Genomic DNA, 13,492 nt, shown 5'->3' with positions numbered 1-13,492 from the left:
CTGGATGCCTTCAAATTTGTTCCCTCAAATGTTTCAGACCCTTCAAATCTCTTGCATCATGCAGCCAGTACCCAGACTGGCTTCATTACTGTCTGCCCTTTCCCCACCCCAGGCCAGACACAACTTCAGTAAACTTGCATAATAAAGCCACCAGAAACCCATTCCTGTTGTATAAAGCAACACGAATTAAAAATTGACTCAGGTTTGAATCACAATGAATGGAAATTACCATACGCAGCAAGCATATAGCATTAGTTCCTTCTTACCTCCCAAAACTGTTGTTGGTTTTGTTTTGGGGTTTTTTTTTCCCCTCAAAAATTTGCAAACACAGTCTTAAGATTCCAAGATGGAATGAGCATCAATATGGAGTAACAGAACTAAACCTTTAATAATAAATACAGTCTATTTCATCACTCACCAAAACTTTAAAATATTAATTTCACTCTTTATATACTGAACTTTAGCTTCTTTATTACTACTAAATCTACAAAGGAAGATATTCTAACCTTTCTTAGCATCTGTTTAGCTTTCATCCTTATTCTCAATCCACCTTAAAAGGAAAGACGCGTTTTAAGTAAATTTCATAGTAAAACTATACAAGCATTTTAAGTTTAACCTCTTTAAAAATTAATAATATACAGACATCTTTGGTTCAGCCAAAGATCAGAGGGAAAAAAAAAAATTTATCCTCCCAAGCCCCCACAGAAGCATTCCTTATCTTTGAAAGCACGGACAGCAGCCATAGCTTTCTGGAGACATATAAAATAAATACCACTCAGAGATGCTATGCTAATGGGCTCCAGTACAAGTTCTTAAAATACAGACAGCAACAGAAAAAGAAAGGAAACAGCTGCTCCAAGAATAAAAGAACTTGAAATTTCTTTGAAGTACAAAATCTTACAGGGAGGCAGAAATTCTCAAATATTGCTATGAAAGCTCAAATTATCATTATTTTATTGTTTTATTCCTAGAAGTATTCTACCCCACCTGGTACAAGCCACTGTTTTGCTTGGATGTCTTTTCCTAATTCTTGTAATACACTACTGAGATGGGAAAAGAACAAGCAAGACAGAATGAAGGATAGCTCATTGTAAATAGAACAAACATTTTGCTTGTAACTAAGCGACCTGAACTCCAGGTGGACTCTGTAACAATGATAAGGAAGAGAACTCTTCAGTTAATGTTTAGGGAAACCAGTTAAAACAAACTAAAGGAACTGGCAAATGGACAACAAGGCTGGCCAATTCCAAAGTTCAGCCAAAGGATGAAGTAATGAAGAGGAAGATGATGAAGAAACGACCACCAGGGGTCCCAAAGAGCACTACCACATTATTGTGCACATGCAGGAAGAATTTTCTAGAGATGATGTAATGCATAAGTAACTTCATGAATATGCACATAATGTAATTAATATGTACATTTAATGATTATATAATCACAGCTTGCTTGGTGCTCAAATGAGACACACTTGGAGGAGCTGTCCTCTGTATCTCCCAGCACCGCAATAAAGAACACCTGCTTGTCAACTTAAACTTTGCTGGCAAGTTCTTCGATATTTTCTACAAATCCCTAGTACCAATGGCCACAATCCTAACACAAAGTACAACAAACTAAACCAGAAACACTGCTGCCCTGCTTGCCAGCAAGCTCATACCAGCTTACATTGTTCTGGCAGAAGTAGTGACCGCATCAAGTGTGTGGCCACATGCACCAGCAACTCAAGCACAAATTCTCTGTAGAACTTGTATAAACATTCTTGCTGTTGTCAGGTGCCAACAGCTGCACTGCCATGTCTTTGATATCATTATTCCCAAGTGAGCTAGAAGGATATGTTAACGCCTATTACAACTACATTTTCAGGTGCAAAAAAGTCCGAGTTTACAGACACATAAGACTACCCACATGGCCAGAATGGCCACAAACAGAAAAATAAAACCCACACACAACCAAAAAAACACACCCCACTGAAAGAACCCAAGTTGCACTTATCTGCCTGAATAAAAGGGGTTATTTTAAGAGTTGGCATTATTACTCTTGCAGGGGAAATGGAGAGAAAACAACAGATTTTTAAACGTCTCAAGTCACTTCTCAGTAAAAGCTCTGTAAGAGCTGAGGTGGGGGGAAGAAGAGGGGAACTTTCTTTAGAAAGCCAATACTCCAGAAAACACTAGTAGCTGAAGTACCACCAGGTACAAAATCTCTGTGGCACTAACTCAGACCAGGTATCATCCAAAATTCTTGTGCTGCACCATAATTTTCATGAGCAGCAGAAGAAAGTTACACTGCAAACGAGCTTCACCACTTCTACTCAGAAGATCCAGAGTCAAGAAGCTGACTGAGAAAAGCTGTGAAGTCTTCACCCCATCCCAGAAATCATGCACTCTGAGGAAGAGTACAAGCAGTACGAACACATTACAAATATCAGAATGTTGTCTCCAGCTGAGCCTTCTTTGCAGCAGAGGGATCCACATTGTGCTCATGAAACATAAGTTGCTTCACAAAGGATCAAGAAAGTATGTTTTCCCCAGGAAGGATGCTTAAACTGGAACAAGTTTATCACCAGATCTTTGACCCTAAACTTGTACGAGAGATGACTCTGGAGAATACAACTTCCATAAAATTTGAGTTTCATTATTTTTAGTGGGGGTGAAAAAGTGTACTGATATTAAAACTTAATAGTATAGACTGAAATAATACTCAACTTTTAACTAATTTCCCACACAAAGCAGATGCCCAAAAGCTGCAATGTTCTTTAAGAGTCTACATGAAACATTTATAGCTGCTTTCTAGATAAAAGTACTGCGGGATGGTCAGAAAGTCTTCAAGATTGTTTCTGTACTACTGGTTCAGCGCGAAAGGATTTTAAGGAATATATACATAAGAATAACAAATCTATATACCAGCTCTTTATTCCATACTTGAATCCCCTTTGGAAAGTGGGAAATGAAAAGCCTAACAAAAGTGTTTCAATTAAAAATAATAGTTCTAAAAATCCATCATATGCCAGGAGGAGAGAGAAAGCGGGTAAAACATTTTTTAATTTTAAACACTTCCTCAAACTTGCTGAATAAATTAAGCTTCTGAATACTGACCACCAACATAATAATTCATACCTGATAAAAGCATTCGCACACACCTCTAATGTCACTTCAGTAACTATTTCAATAATAAGCAGCTATCCCATAAATTTACTTCCTGCTTAATACTTCAATTCTATTTTACTGTGCAACCATTTGATATTTGTGAAAATCTATGCAACTGATATTATTTAAGTTCATTTCCCTTTTGCGGGACTAAAACTATAGGTCAAGATCAAAAGACGGAAAATCCCATGGGCAAGGCTGTTTGAAGGTAAAGGGGCCCAAGACAGTTGGTTGACATTCAAGGATTGCTTTTTCCGAGCTCAAGATCGGAGCATCCCGACACGTAGGAAGTCAAGGAAGAGGGCCAGGAGACCTGCGTGGCTAAATAGGGAATTGCTGGGTATGCTCAAGTGGAAGAGGAGAGTTTACAGGTCATGGAAGGAGGGGCTGGCCACTTGGGAGGAATATAAGGCTGCTGCTAGAGGATGTAGGAAGGCAGCTAGGAGGACTAAGGCCTTCTTAGAATTAAAGCTGGTGAGAAGGGTCAAGGACAGCAAAAAGAGCTTTTTCAAATACATGGCAGACAAAACTAACACCAGAGGCAATGTAGGCCCCCTGATGAACGGGATGGGTGCCCTGGTGACAGAAGATACAGAGATGGCAGAGTTACTGAATGCCTTCTTTGTCTCTGTCTACTCTGCTGCAGGCAGTCCTGAAGAGCCCTGTACCTGAGACCCTAGATGAAGTCAAGTCGACGGAGAGGTTTGCCTTAGTCGATGAGGAATGGGTTAGAGACCAGATGAGCAATCTGGACATCCATAAATCCATGGGTCCAGATGGGATGCACCCACGGGTGCCGAGGGAACTGGCGGAAGTCATTGCTAGACCACTCTCCATCATCTTTACCAAGTCTTGGGAAACGGGAGAGATGCCTGAGGACTGGAGGAAAGCAAATGTCACTCCAGTCATCAAAAAGGGCAAGAAGGAGGACCCGGGTAACTATAGACCGGTCAGCCTCACCTCCATCCCTGGGAAAGTGTTGGAACACCTTATCCTTAGTGCTATCTTAAGGCACATCAAGGATAAGAGGGTTATGGGGGCAGTCAAAATGGCTTCACCAAGAGGAAATCATGTTTGACCAATCTCTTAGCCTTTTATGAGGAAATAACACGGTGGATGGATGATGGCAGAGCGGTGGATGTGGTCTACCTTGACTTCAGCAAAGCATTTGACACAGTCTCCCACAGCATCCTCACAGCTAAATTGAGGAAGTGTGGTATGGATGATCAGGTAGTGAGGTGGACTGTGAACTGGCTGAAGGAGAGAAGCCAGAGAGTTGTAGTCTATGGGGCAGAGTCTAGTTGGAGGCCTGTAACTAGTGGAGTGCCTCAAGGGTCAGTACTGGGACCAGTATTATTTAATATATTCATCAATGACCTAGATGAGGGAATTGAGTGTACTATCAGCAAGTTTGCTGATGACACTAAGCTGGGAGGAGTGGCTGACACGCCAGAAGGCTGTGCTGCCATCCAGCGAGACCTGGACAGGGAATAACTTGATGAAATATAACAAGGGAAAGTGTGGAGTCCTGCATCTGGGCAGGAACAACCCCAGGTTCCAGTATAGGTTGAGGAACGACCTGTTAGAGAGCAGTGTAAGGGAGAGGGACCTGGGGGTCCTAGTGGACAACAGGATGACCATGAGCCAACACTGTGCCCTTGTGGCTAAGAAGGCCAAAGGCATCCTGGGGTGTATTAGAAGGGCGGTGGTTAGTAGGTCGAGAGAGCTCCTCCTTCCCCTCTACTCTGCCCTGGTGAGACCGCATCTGGAATATTGTGTCCAGTTCTGGGCCCCTCAGTTCAAGAAGGACAGGGAGCTGCTGGAGAGAGTCCAGCGCAGGGCAACAAAGATGATTAAGGGAGTGGAGCATTTCCCTTATGAGGAAAGACTGAGGGAGCTGGGTCTCTATAGTTTGGAGGAGACTGAGGGGTGACCTTATTAGTGTCTATAAATATATAAAGGGGGAGTGTTACGAGGATGGAGCCAGGCTCTACCCAGTGGCAAACAATGATAGGACAAGGGGTAATGGGTACAAACTGGAACACAAGAGGTTCCACTTAAACTTGAGAAGAAACTTCTTCTCAGTGAGGGTGACAGAACACTGGAACAGGCTGCCCAGGGAGGTTGTGGAGTCTCCTTCCCTGGAGACATTCAAAACCCGCCTGGACACATTCCTCTGTGACATTACCTAGGTGTTCCTGCTCCAGCAGGGGGATTGGACTAGATGATCTTTCGAGGTCCCTTCCAATCTCTAGCATACTGTGATACTGTGACTTTTAAGAAAATCCAGTTTTCAACTTGCACTTCTGAAAGCCCAGTTATTCATTGTCTTGTCCAATCATTTCAGTGTGTCCTGGGTTCAGCAGTAGCAGTCATGTTTCTCCTTCTTGGTAGCTGGTGCAGTGCTGTGTTTTGACTTTCGGCCTGGGAGCAGAGCTGATAACAATGATGTTTTGGTTTGGCCAAGGACTTTGTGAGCCTCATGCTCTGCTAGGGAGGAGGGGAAGCCGGGAGGAAGCAGAGACAGGACAACTGACCCAAACTGACCAAAGAGGTATTCCATACCACAGCACGTCATGCCAAGGATGTAACTGGGAGTTAGCTGGAAGGGCTGGTAGACAGTAGGGTTGGAGGAGGTATGGGTCAGTGCTTGGTCAGGCTGGGGGGGTCTAGTTATCAGTTGACTGGTGGTGAGGTTTTGTATTCTCTTCCCTTGTTATTCCCTTTATCATTATTATTATTGGTGGTAGCAGTTGTGATTTGTGTTATACCTTAGTTACGAAACTGTTCTTATCTCAACCCGTGGGAGTTGCATTCTTTTCGGTTCTCCTCTCCGTCCCTCCAGGAGTAGGGGGAAGGAAAGGAAGAGGGAGGAAAGGTGGGGACTGAGTGAACAAGCTGTCTGGCTGGGTTTAAACCACGACACAGTGTCACAAAGTAATTATTCCCCCCTCAAATAATTACCTGCATTCAAGAAAATAGCTTAATGAACAGTATCACAGATGGTACTTTACACTTTAAATGGTCATGCCATTTCAGTGGTCTTTATCTCAAAGCAATTATTTAATAAGAAATGTTTCCCAAAGAACAAATTTTAGAAAAAATTTTTCAGGAAGATCCCCTCTTCCAGAAGCAGGGCTGGGCTCTGCGTCAGTATGAGAAAGCACACCAATGCACCACGGGACATGCTGACTCCACAGGAAGGAAGGCTAATCACCAGTTTTTGCATCTATGACCACATCCCAACAGTTAAGTTACCAGAAGAGCCTGTGGTTCTTCAAGCCTTCCAAAAACATTTATTCCAAGTTTATAAACTAGAGATAGAAGAAAGGCTGGCAACCACACAGTACAGAAAAGAAACCAGAGATGGATAAAACTTCCATCTAAAGGACTGAAATACTGAATTTCTAAACCACAGCTTGTATTGCTAACTCCACAAAACCAAATATCACTTCACAGGCCTAACACTGCAATTTACTGCACACAGAAAATGACTACTTGTAAATAATGTTGCTAAAAAGTGTACAATAGTTGGGGGAAGAGGATGTTAAATGAGTTTCTTTTTTTTTTATTAGAAGTTACGGATAATGTGTTCTATTACTTCCCCCCCCCCCCAATTTCATGCTTTCTTAGGAAAAGCATTAAAATAATAATAATAAAATAAGTTATGGTAGATAGAACTATAGACTTTTTAATTCATACCAAAAAAATCTAATTATGCACTTTCATAAACATTTGGTTTAGGTTGGAGGCTATTATTTGCTCTAAAGAGTTAGAAGTACCAGTAAATTCAGAGTACATTTCAAACTGAAGTCTCAGCAGTAGGCAGGCATAAGCACATACGCATTTGACCAAACTAAAAACTGGCTCTGACACAGATCGCTCCAAGTTTAATACCACTCATATTTTTCAATTATAAAGAATCAGAAAGTTATCTACTCAAAGCCAAGTAAAGGATTTAGAAACTTTTAGTGCAGAAAACTATTTGTATGTGTTTCTGAAAGCAGACACACAGCAGAAATAACCATTGCTGCCTAGATAAAAATGCCAGCAAAAGTACCTATATCCTTCATCTTGCAGCTGGACTTGAGCCATGGGCACCCCCAACATCATTACTACATCATGTTAATAACAACCACTACGCTCAGATTCGATGAAAATCCCCAACAGTAAAATTCCAAACACTGCCAAGGAAGACATCTTGCCCCACACTGGACTGCAAGAAAAAAAGCACTGGTGAGGAGCCACTTCTATCAGGCTCAACTGTTCTACATCCAGATCTGCTCCTCTCAGCTCCAAGACACTGTGTGCATGTCAATTGCTCTACCCCAATATCTCATTTATCACATCTGTGAAGTGGAGGACAGACACTATGCCAGAGTGTTTTCCTTTGACAATCATATTCTTTCACCATGTTAAAACTAGCTCTTCCACAGAAACAAAATATAAATGTGGAGTCAGGGCATGGGAATAAGGCCTACACCTCAACCCAACCTTCTTCAGCATGCTCTGTAGGACACCCTTGCTTAGTGCACATTTTCCATTGGCAGAAGGAATTAAGACTCTAATACTGTAATCTTCCAGTTAGATTGCTTTGTTGCGCTAAAGAGGCTTTGCCTTGGAAAGCTGTTCAGTCTCAAGGCAGCAGCCATCCTAGGACCATACACTATGACAAACACCTGCCTCAGTTCAAGGGAAATGCCTGCAAAATGCTTTATTCTATTCTGTTTGGTTTACAACAGAGGGGGATAATATAATTTATATTTTTCCTAGTATGCATACTGCTGATCTTCTATACACCAGGAAAACTTTCCAATCTAGCAATTCAGGGGGGAACGGACGGGGCAGACACAAAGACAAAACCCAACGCTGGCACAGACTTTTACTACCAAGAAGCATGATGGCAAATATAAAACAAACAAAAAGTAATCTGCTTACTCAAAAGTCTTGTAACACTCACCTCCTGAAGCTAGCTAGAAAAAGGAAACATTCGATCTGATGAAAAAGACCTTAGCACGGTTTTAAAACACAGGGATAACAGTAGTATTTTAATTCTTAACAAAAGCACTTGGGAAAATAAACTGAGAAGCATCATTGCAGTAGAAAAGCATAGACCAAGTGTTTCTTCACATTCTGAAACACTTTCATTAGTATAGTCTGATCCTCTTTGCCATTCCCCCTCCCACCTCCAGGAAAACAACAAAGTATAACACTGACTTTACACTTGCAAGACCACATATTCATGGGATGTTAGAGAGAGGTATCTTGGTAGTAAGGCATGTTTGTATCTAAGGAGCAGTGAAGAAAGGGGTATTCAACCTTACAGTTACTGTGAAGTCACTCCATGGATAGCAGTGATTCGGAGAAAACTCCAAGAACAAACTCGCCAACAAAGTTTTCAAGTTGACAAGCAGGTATTCTTTATTGCGGCACCGGGAGACACGGGGGATAGCTCCTCCTGACGTGTCCCCCAATTGCCACACAAGCGGTCCCTTTATAGCCACTGGGCATACATACATATTCATGAGGCTACGTATGGATTACGTCATCTTCCAGAAAGTTCCCCGCATCCGTACAGAATTGTGGTGGTGGTCTCTGAGGGTCGTTTACTTCTTCCAACAATCTTCATCACTTCCATCAGCCTTTGAAGCATGCACAGTAGATGCTCATACCAGTTTAATTGGTTCATTAGCACCAGAGACATAATAATCCTCCTATCCTCCTACTTATCAGTTAGTTTAACTGTAGCCCATCCTGGACACCTGCAGTTCCCAGATACTCCTTATCCCTCTGTCCTGTTCTTCTAGACTGTTTTTCTTAAACTATGTCACAACTATAACGATTTATCTTGTGAGAATTCTCAGTATGTTCTCTAGCTGTACTCTTTTTTCTCTATGTATCATGCACCTCAGTAATTTTCCATTGCTACTGTTACAAAGCCATCAAACTTAACATTACTTAAAACTAATTCTAAAGGTTTCTATATTCCATTTTGTGATTTTGAGCCCCCTTTTCTCAGTAGAGATGCATTCTTTTGTCCATCATAAAATACAGGAAAATTTGAACTTAATGCATTTTTCCCTTAAGTGGTCTAAGGGTTTTACAAACAGGAAGCAAGATAAAATAATTTGTAATGTTGTTTGTAGAATGGAATTATTTTCAAGTCCAAAATGCAAAGGATTTTACAAAGTTAATCCTTCCGTGCACTGTTGCTAAACATCATAAGGTGAGTCTAACAACAGTAGGCAAAATCAAGTGCTTAACAGTAGCTTTACAAACCTAAAACTGGAAGGAAACAAGTGTTTGACATTGTAAAGATATTTTATTCCTTTTTTTAAACTTAAGAAAAAAGAATGATGATTTGCTTTTAATGATATGTTAAAAAAAAACAAAACAAGTAAAATTATTTCAAAGGTTCACAACTTAACGTCAAGTTTCAAACTAAAGGAAACCAAGTCAGTGAAAATAAAATTATTGGCAAAATTTAGTATATAAATAGACATGTTGTTCTAACTAATCAGCTTTGCATTGTGTCCTCATTCAAATAGCTCATGCTGATACAGGGTTAACCAATGTACAGGGGGGTTGTAAAAGGGGGTTAGAGGAATTCCCTTGCTTAAACAAAAGTGTTGTCTGTACCTATCATGCCTACTAAGCAGAACAAAGGCACTAATCATTGATAAGGAAAAGCAGACACCTGGTTCTATTGATAAGGAAAAGAAGACACCCGATTCTACTGATGAGCAGCTACTGATAAGGCCTGAAGAGGGAGATGCAGATGGTTTATGGCTGGGACACCGACCAAACCCTAAGGCCATACCTGAAGACTAAAAGGTGAAAAGTTCAAGAGGAAGACTCATTTACTTCATCTTGAAGACCCCTACTGTCGTGGTTTAAACCCAGTCAGGCAACTTGTTCACTTACTCCCAGTGAGTGGTGCCGGGCTGACAGCAATCAAGGCCCCCGATCCCGGAGGAAGGGGGAGTAGGATTGAAAGAGTGCAACTCCTATGGGTTGAGACAAGAACAGTCCAGCAACCAATGTACAACACAAATCACCACTGCTACTACCAACAACAACAATAAGAGAAAATAACAAGGGAAGAGAATACAATACCACCGGCCAAGAAACGAGTCCCACCCAGAAGCCCATGTCCTTCCGGGTAACTCCCAGTTACCCCCCACCCCAGGCATGATGTGCTGTGGTATGGAATACCTCCTTGGCTAGCCTGGGTCAGGCACCCCGTCTCTGCTTCCTCACGTCTTCCCCTCCTCCCTGGCAGGGCATGAGCCTCACAAAGTCCTTGGTCAGGGTAAACATCACTTAGCAACAACCAAAAACATTGGCTTCACCAACACTGTTCCCAGGCTGGAAGTCAAAACACAGCACTGCACCAGCTACCAGGAAGGAGAAACATGACTGCTACTGCTGAACCCAGGACACCTACCCACAGGAGGGAGACTCAGTTACTTCATCTTGAGACCCCTGCCCATGACCAGAGGGGGCACTGCACAGGCGCAAAGGACCTTCTAACTCATTATAATACGAAGCAGGGATAGGACATGAATATTTATAGGCGTATTGTGCAACCTTATGAATATATATAACTTTTAGAGAATAAATGTAGAGGGAAACAACACTGAGGCACACATGTCTTTGAGGAATTATCCCCGTGCATCTCAGCGCTGAATAAAAAGCATACCTACTTTACAACTTTAACGAGTTGTGGAGTCAATCCGCACATCAATGCTTACTTCACATAAAGCTGGTGCTCATGTTTCTGTAGATCTCTGGGACAAGAGCTTCTGTGCACAGAGAAATACCCATCTCTTCCTTTCAAAACAAAGGTACTGAGAGAGCCTTCACTTTCTAAGGAACATCACAGCCATTTCAATTCAAGGCATTCTTCAATGAAAGATCTGAAGACATTCAAGTTCTGACACAATAAAGACACGTATTCTTCCTGCACAAACGATTCTTTACAAGTTTACGGAAAAACTCAAAACCTGTCTCTACAGCCTCAAGTCCTTGAAAGTGTTAGCATATTACCGTCATCAACGCAGGTCTGAATCCCACAGCACTACTCCTCACAAAAACCAAGGTAAAACTGTAGCACCTATGGTTATGTGAGGCTATGACTATAAGCTCATCTCTCTTCACCTCATCACTCCAAACCAGTATAGAACAAGTACATTGTACTGTGTTAAAAATGCCACAGGCAGGAAACAAGACTTATGCAAACATGCTCAGCAGAACATGTGCTGATAAAGCCTTTCCAACTGTGAACAATGATCATCAGCATTCACTATATTACTACCATATCCTTAATGTTATTATTCAATTACTCAGAATGCTATTTAGCAATTTCTCCTTTGAAAGAGCCTTTTACTTAAAAACCTGTCCTGTAACCACACAGCAAGGTTAACATGGCTGGATAATTAAGACATTAAAGCCAGTTACTGTTATTGTAAAACAGATTATAAATTTAAAAGGTAAAAAAATACAAAATACTTTTATACTCGGAAACTCAGCCTTTTTTACTCTCTTCAATAAACTGCTCTCTTTGGAACATCTTCTCATGTATTACTGAAAACTCATCTACTGCCAAGATGTCACTTAATGTATGAATTAAGGCTCACAGTTTCAGAATCAAGTTCTTGTTATTCCTGTTAATTTCTATGGACATCCATTTTAAGTATATATTAACACTTTCTAACAGAGAAAATTCATTGTTTCAAGAGGCACTGCTACAAAATTATTAAGACAAAGGAATTGCTTGGGTTTTGTTTGTTGGTTTGTTTAAGCTCTTGCTTGGGTATGCAAAATCCTACAAAGGTATGTTTGCTTCCTGAAAGCCTGACATCAACAGGGTACTCCACCTAAGGCAACCTCACACAGAAGGCAAAAAGTATCGAAAAAAATGCTGTTATTTTACAACAGGTTTAAAGCTGTTTCCACTGAAGCAATCACTCAGTTGCTAATAACCCTATAAACTCGTTTACTTGACACACACACACAAAAAAAAATAAACCCACAAAAAAAAACACAAAAAAACCCACAAAAATAAACCAACTATATTTGGTTAAATACCAAACTTCTACTGCAAAAGGATTTAAAAATAAATAATAAAAAAAAACTAATAAAAACGAACAAACAAAAAAAATACACACACTTAAATTTAAAATCAGGTAAAAAAGGAAGACAGAGTGTGGTGTTAAACAGATCACTGATAGGAAGAGACTAGAAAATACCAACCCCTATACGGATGTGAAAAACGCTCACTGCGACTCAATGTCCACACAGGCAAAACAGTACATCAGGAAACTATTTTCACACACACGCTCGCAGGCACGTGAAAAGCAGCAGCCCTTCTCGACTACCTGCCAGCGGCAAAGGAAGAAGGCAGTACCAATATCACCAACCGCTAACACTCTCCTGCGGCAGGGATGGGGGAGAGAGTACTGCCGTCGATGCCCCTTCCCCAAAACGCGCCTGCAGCGCGGCCCAAAGAAAGGATGAAGGGAAGGAGGGAGAGCTCCGACCTGCCCCGTCCTTCAGAACGGGTAAACATAACCCTCGGGGAGACGGAGAGGGAAGGAGGGCACGATGCTCGGGGACAGAACACACCCTCCACCTCGAACACCGCCCCGCAGGGGTGCCGAGCGCCCCGGCAGCGGTAGAAGACGGAGACCCAGTAAGGAGGTAACCTCCCAGGCCTGGGCACAGAGAAAACAGGCGAGAAGCGAGGCAGCGACAACGAGGAGCCAACTCCGGCGTCCCTCAACGGGAAGAAGCAAGTCCCTGCTCGCTACCCTCCCCTGCAACCGTTTCCGGATGAGGGGCAGGAGCCCGCAGCCTCCCCGCCTCTGCTCCACCCCTCCCCGGAGCCACCGCCTCATGGCCCGAGTGCTCGGTCAGTGCTGGGAGGAGCGGAACTACAAGCCCGGCAACAGACACCCCCTCACCCTAATCCCCCGAGAGCTCATCCCCAGCCACGCGGCCGCTAAGTATTACAGTTACCGTGTACAGTATCAAATTCTCGTGATGCTTGTTGAGCAGCTACGATAACGGCGTGCTTCCCCGCGAGATATCCCCCTCTCCTCAGCGCACACGCGTCACCACGCTGCACCCACTCAAAGCCCCGCCCGCCCAGAGAGCCCAAGCAGGCGCACGGGGAGGGCTCAACCGGCCACGCGGCCGCCCTTCACCAAGGCACCGCCGGAGGAAGACTACAATTCCCAGAGGGCAGCGCAGTGGCAACGGCGGTACTGTACCCGCCAAGTAGGCTGGGACCTGTAGTACACGCGGCAGGAGCAGGGCATGCTGGGAGTGGTAGCCCGCACCACACA

The 13,492-nt window shown here is 42.7% G+C and overlaps 1 protein-coding gene across 1 annotated transcript in view; it reads right to left on the bottom strand.

Annotated features, from left to right (window-relative positions):
- The window catches only part of LOC130600613 (protein BANP-like), a 104,875-nt gene extending 91,605 nt beyond the window's left edge, over positions 1-13,270 (bottom strand). The window contains exon 1 of the mRNA XM_057412085.1: positions 13,164-13,270. The gene's annotated coding sequence lies outside the window, so the exon portion shown is untranslated. The remainder of the gene's footprint in view (positions 1-13,163) is intronic.
- Between the last annotated feature and the right edge of the window lie 222 nt (positions 13,271-13,492).

Source organism: Pezoporus wallicus, unplaced genomic scaffold, assembly GCF_028554395.1.
Source record: "Pezoporus wallicus isolate ANWC-B61680 ecotype Strahan unplaced genomic scaffold, APGP_CSIRO_Pwel_v1 contig_8421, whole genome shotgun sequence".
Taxonomy (NCBI): domain Eukaryota; kingdom Metazoa; phylum Chordata; class Aves; order Psittaciformes; family Psittacidae; genus Pezoporus; species Pezoporus wallicus.
This window is presented reverse-complemented; position numbering and strand designations above follow the sequence as displayed.